This window comes from Lolium perenne, chromosome 6, assembly GCF_019359855.2.
Source record: "Lolium perenne isolate Kyuss_39 chromosome 6, Kyuss_2.0, whole genome shotgun sequence".
NCBI classification, from domain to species: domain Eukaryota; kingdom Viridiplantae; phylum Streptophyta; class Magnoliopsida; order Poales; family Poaceae; genus Lolium; species Lolium perenne.
The window spans coordinates 8,741,154-8,747,756 of NC_067249.2; positions in this window are offsets into that span (position 1 = coordinate 8,741,154).

Below are 6,603 nucleotides of genomic sequence, written 5' to 3' on the forward strand. Positions count from 1 at the left end.
ACTTAGTGAATTTCCAGTAGCCTAGATGTTGATAAACAGGATAGGCACATGTTGCCTGTCCATCTGATGGTTTAGCTAGGCTAATAGGTGCTTTGTAAATTTGGATGGCTACAAGGAGTAAATCCATGCTGGATTTCTCTGGTTTTGACACTGTGTTGTCACAACGAGTGTTCCCTGGTTTATTTTCCTTTTAGCCTTGGTTGTACTTGCTAGCACCAATTGGTTTAGTAACCAAATGATGATACACCCAGGGTTTTCCTACCCTTCTGTGCTCCTGTGATGCAAGCATGCTTAAGTATGAGCAAGATATGATCTTGCTCAGGCTCTTGTGTGGTATACCTCACTCCAGCTCCTAGAAATAGGTGTTGGTGTAGAGGATTGCTTCTATGATGCTTGGTTTGCTTGCCCTGCTCCTCCTTGCAAGCTTGTGGTGCTTTACTCCATCTGGTACTTGCTCACAGCTGACAGTTCTTGATGAATCTATCCCTGGATGGTTTCTGGTGGCTTGTTGTTCTTCCTGTTCTAAGTGTTCTTGCTGTTCTTGGTGAACTTACCCAGTTCAGTTCTGCCGATGGATGATTCAAGTGACTAGGGTTTGGCTGGAAAAAGCTTTTATATGCTGCTGGCTTGCTCTTGTTGGTCGACAGCACCACCAGCAGCTTGTGGTGACTCACCCTGGTGTGTGTGTGTGTTGCACATGCACAAAGCCTGGTGAGCTGCCTGGTTGTGTGTGTGTGCAAGTGCTGTGCACTTGGGCTTGATTCTATCTGTGGCATGGACCTGCTCGGCAGAAACTTGAGCATATCCATCTCATTTCATTGTTTGTTAACCTGCCAAGTGGCTATGCCACTTGGCATAACACTTGTTTTTATTTGCTTTGGGTTTGTGTGCAGGGAAACAACCTGATGCTCCAAGGAGCATGGAGATCATCAAGTGCAAGGCTAAATGAAGACTAGATTGTAGTGTTAGGATAGAATATTAACTTGTACTTTTCTTTTCTTTTCATTTTCCATTTTGTCCAATTCTTGTAATATGTTGTAATATTCATTTGTTCCAATTTTGAATATTGTAAGTGACAATGTATCTTGTGTGATTATTAATAAAGCTCAAGTTTTCCTTAATGAGCTTTACTTTATTGTTGTGTGATTTAAAATTCTTGATTAAGGCTAATTGTTTATTAAATTATCTCAAGTTTGAATAATGTGATATTCATTTGATGTTTGAATTTGAAATTCAAATTCAAACTTGGATTGAATTCAATCATACAACTTAATTTGGAATTCAATCATGCAACTTAAGTTTGTGATGCAAACTCTCCCCTCTCTTCTCAAAACCCTAGTTTAGTTGAATAAGGATCAGGTTTGTCGCACTCTCGAAACCCTAACCCTGTAAGGTGTCGAGAGAGAAACTTGTCTCCCTTCGATGCAGTTTTTGTTTAAAAGCGCGAAATTTCCCCAGAATTTGCAATGCAATGCACATCCCTTTCTAAATTCTACCCCTCGATTGTCTCTAAACCTGGGACATTACAGCCCCGTTCCTCCTTCGCCCACACCTCCACTCGCACCACCACCGTCGCAACGCCATGGGGAAGAAGAAGAATGACTTCGAGGCGTCCGGCAGTGGCACCAAGAAGGGGGAGCGGACGCAGAGGGTGCCGCTGCCCGTCACGCTGGGGAGGCTGATGCACGGGAACTGGACGCGGTGCGAGGCCTGGTCGGGTGTGCAATTGCCAGGCGGCTGGCGGCTCAGCTGCCGCCGGGTGCCCGTCCCTCCCGTCCCTGCGCGCGAGCCAGATCGGACCGCGGAGATCTGGCGAAGGAGGCGGTACCTGCCGCCGGACCTCCGCACCGATCCGGCATACACCATCGACTCTGAAAGTTGGCGTACCTATCTCTCGACCGAGAGGGATCGGAGGAGGAGGGCGGCCTTCATGGGCGACAGGGATTTTCCCTTCGACCGTCCACCGCCGACTTGTCCACGAAGACAGCAGGTGCCGACGCGTCGTGACCAGGCATCGATGCGTGCGCAGTACAACGACGACCACGACCACGACGACCATGACGATGACTACGACAATGACGACGACTACATCAAGGCGCTGGCGTACCATAACGAGGAGGTCAAAGACGGCAGCGATGACTACGTCGCGGTCGTCTTCCAGGAATGGCAGCAGGCCATGGCGGAGGGCCGCAAATTTGAGTTCCCCGAGAACATGACGAACGATGAGATGGCGAAGCTCGGCGTCCTCGTCTCCGAGAACGACCCACCTGTGCAGCCGCCGCTACCCCGTTACGCCACCGGCTTCATGCCGCCGGGCCTGTCGGAGGATGAAGCCCTTCGACTGGTGCTACAGGACTCGACCGCGCCACAACCACCGCCGTACAACCCCTGGGCTCTTCCTCCACTGCCGCATCCCTGGGCGCCTCCACTGCTGCCATAGTCGCATCCCTGGGCGCCTCCACCGCTCCCATAACCGCATCCCTGGGCTCCTCCACCGCCGCCACAGCCGCATCCCTGGGCGCCTCCACCGCCGCCACAGCCACAGCCCTGGGCGCCTCCACCGCAGCCAGAGCCCTGGGCGCCACAGCCAGAGCCCTGGGCACCTCCACCTCCAGCACCTCCGGCGCGCCCGGCGTACGCTGATGCGCGTGGTTGACGTATTGTCTTTCCGTTCGACACGCGTCCGTTGGGAACCCCAAGAGGAAGGTGTGATGCGTACAGCGGCAAGTTTCCCTCAGTAAGAGACCAAGGTTTATCGAACCAGTAGGAGTCAAGAAGCACGTGAAGGTTGATGGCGGCGAGATGTAGTGCGGCGCAACACCAGGGATTCCGGCGCCAACGTGGAACCTGCACAACACAAACCAAGTACTTTGCCCCAACGAAACAGCGAGGTTGTCAATCTCACCGGCTTGCTGTAACAAAGGATTAGATGTATAGTGTGGAAGATGATTGTTTGCAGAAAACAGTAGAACAATTACGAGATTGTATTTCAGTATAGAGAATTGGACCGGGGTCCACAGTTCACTAGAGGTGTCTCTCCCATAAGATAAATAGCATGTTGGGTGAACAAATTACAGTTGGGCAATTGACAAATAGAGAGGGCATGACCATGCACATACATATTATGATGAGTATAGTGAGATTTAATTGGGCATTACGACAAACTACATAGACCGCTATCCAGCATGCATCTATGCCTAAAAAGTCCACCTTCAGGTTATCATCCGAACCCCTTCCAGTATTAAGTTGCTAACAACAGACAATTGCATTAAGTATTGCGCGTAATGTAATCAATAACTACATCCTCAGATATAGCATCAATGTTTTAGAGCATCCCCACTCGTTGGCGCTCCCCACGCCCAAATCCGGCGAATTTTTCGTCCGGATTGGAGGAAGATTTGGCGTGGGGGGCAGTAGTTTCCCAGTCGTGTGCTCCCCAAGCGGCGTTTCTCGGGGAAAAAGAGGATGGCTCGGGGAATCCGGACGAAAGAGGAGACACGTGGGCGTGGGCGGTTGGTTTAGCTTCGTCCGGAGTCCCCGAGCGCGCCCCGGGGGGCCGGGGATGGCGTGGGCTCGCCGGATGGATGAAGGGTCAAATCCGGACAAAAACGAGGAACCGGGGGCGCGACTGGGCCGAATTTCGCCGTCCGGATGGAAAAAACGTCGCTCGGGGGCCTCGTCGGGGGGACGAGTGGAGATGCTCTTATCCCTAGTGGCAACAGCACATCCATAACCTTAGAGGTTTCTGTCACTCCCCCAGATTCACGGAGACATGAACCCACTATCGAGCATAAATACCCCCTCTTGGAGTTACTAGCAAAAACTTGGCCAGAGCCTCTACTAATAACGGAGAGCATGCAAGATCATAAACAACACATAGACATAAATTGATAATCAACATAACATAGTATTCTCTATTCATCGGATCCCAACAAACACAACATATAGCATTACAGATAGATGATCTTGATCATGTTCGGCAGCTCATAAGACCCGACAATTAAGCACAATGAGGAGAAGACAACCATCTAGCTACTGCTATGGACCCATAGTCCAGGGGTAGACTACTCACACATCACTCCGGAGGCGACCATGGTGGTGTAGAGTCCTCCGGGAGATGATTCCCCTCTCCGGCAGGGTGCCGGAGGCGATCTCCTGAATCCCCCGAGATGGGATTGGTGGCGGCGGCGTCTCTGGAAGGTTTTCCGTATCGTGGCTCTCGGTACTGGGGGTTTCGCGACGAAGGCTATTTGTAGGCGGAAGGGCAGGTCAGGGAGCGTCACGAGGGGCCCAGGAGACAGGTCGGCGCGACCAGGGATTGGGCCGCGCCGCCCTACCTCCTGGCTGCCTCGTGGCCCCACTTCGTTGACTCTCCGGTCTTCTGGAAGCTTCGTGTGAAAATAGGCCCCTGGGCGTTGATTTCGTCCAATTCCGAGAATATTTCCTTACTAGGATTTCTGAAACCAAAAATAGCAGAAAACAACAACTGGCTCTTCGGCATCTTGTTAATAGGTTAGTTCCAGAAAATGCACAAATATGACATAAAGTCTGCATAAAACATGTAGATATCATCAATAATGTGGCATGGAACATAAGAAATTATCGATACGTCGGAGACGTATCATACGCTCCCCCGGTTTCCAACTGGCCGTGGACGGTACCGGAGGTCATCGTGCTCGACAACGACGACGAGCAGTAGTAGGCGCACACGTTTAGGGTTTATTTTCATGTGTTCAACTATGTAAATTATGTTTTCATGTTAAAAAAAATGATTCGGCCAAAAAAATGCGTCGTGCCGTGATACGTCTCCGACGTATCGATAATTTCTTATGTTCCATGCCCCATTATTGATGATATCTACATGTTTTATGCATACTTTATGTCATATTTATGCATTTTCCGGCACTAACCTATTAACGAGATGCCGAAGAGCCAGTTGATGTTTTCTGCTGTTTTTGGTTTCAGAAATCCTAGTAAGGAAATATTCTCGGAATTGGACGAAATCAACGCCCAGGGGCCTATTTTCACACGAAGCTTCCAGAAGACCGAAGAGTCAACGAAGTGGGGCCACGAGGCGGCCAGATGATAGGGCGGCGCGGCCCAAGCCCTGGCCGCGCCGACCTGTCTCCTGGGCCCCTCGTGTGGCCCCCTGACCTGCCCTTCCGCCTACAAATAGCCTTTGTCGCGAAACCCCCAGTACCGAGAGCCACGATACGGAAAACCTTCCAGAGACGCCGCCGCTGCCAATCCCATCTCGGGGGATTCAGGAAATCGCCTCCGGCACCCTGCCGGAGAGGGGATTCATCTCCCGGAGGACTCTACGCCGCTATGGTCGCCTCCGGAGTGATGAGTGAGTAGTCTACCCCTGGACTATGGGTCCATAGCAGTAGCTAGATGGTTGTCTTCTCCTCATTATGCTTAATTGTCGGATCTTGTGAGCTGCCGAACATGATCAAGATCATCTATCTGTAATGCTATATGTTGTGTTTGTTGGGATCCGATGAATAGAGAATACTATGTTATGTTGATTATCAATCTATGTGTTGTTTATGATCTTGCATGCTCTCCGTTATTAGTAGAGGCTCTGGCCAAGTTTTTGCTAGTAACTCCAAGAGGGGGTATTTATGCTCGATAGTGGGTTCATGTCTCCGTGAATCTGGGGGAGTGACAGAAACCTCTAAGGTTATGGATGTACTGTTGCCACTAGGGATAAAATATTGATGCTATGTCCGAGGATGTAGTTATTGATTACATTACGCACCATACTTAATACAATTGTCTGTTGTTTTCAACTTAATACTGGAAGGGGTTCGGACGATAACCTGAAGGTGGACTTTTTAGGCATAGATGCATGCTGGATAGCGGTCTATGTACTTTGTCGTAATGCCCAATTAAATCTCACTATACTCATCATAATATGTATGTGCATGGTCATGCCCTCTCTATTTGTCAATTGCCCAACTGTAATTTGTTCACCCAACATGCTATTTATCTTATGGGAGAGACACCACTAGTGAACTGTGGACCCCGGTCCATTCTTTACATCTGAAATACAATCTACTGCAATTGTTCTACTGTTCTCTGCAAACAATCATCATCCACACTATACATCTAATCATTTGTTACAGCAAGCCGGTGAGATTGACAACTTCACTGTTTCGTTGGGGCAAAGTATCTTGGTTTGTGTTGTGCAGATTCCACGTTGGCGCCGGAATCCCTGGTGTTGCGCCGCACTACATCTCGCCGCCATCAACCTTCAATGTGCTTCTTGACTCCTACTGGTTCGATAAATCTTGGTTTCTAACTGAGGGAAACTTACTGCTGTACGCATCACACCTTCCACTTGGGGTAACCAACGGTCGCGTGCTGTACGCGTGTCAAGCTAAATTTCGGGCGCCGTTGCCGGGGAGATCAAGACACGCTGCAAGGGGAGTCTCCACATCGCAATCTCTTTACTTTGTTTTTGTCTTGCTTTATTTTATTTACTACTTTGTTTGCTGCACTAAATGAAAATACAAAAAAATTAGTTGCTAGTTTTACTTTATTTGCTATCTTGTTTGCTATATCAAAAACACAAAAAAATTAGTTACTTGCATTTACTTT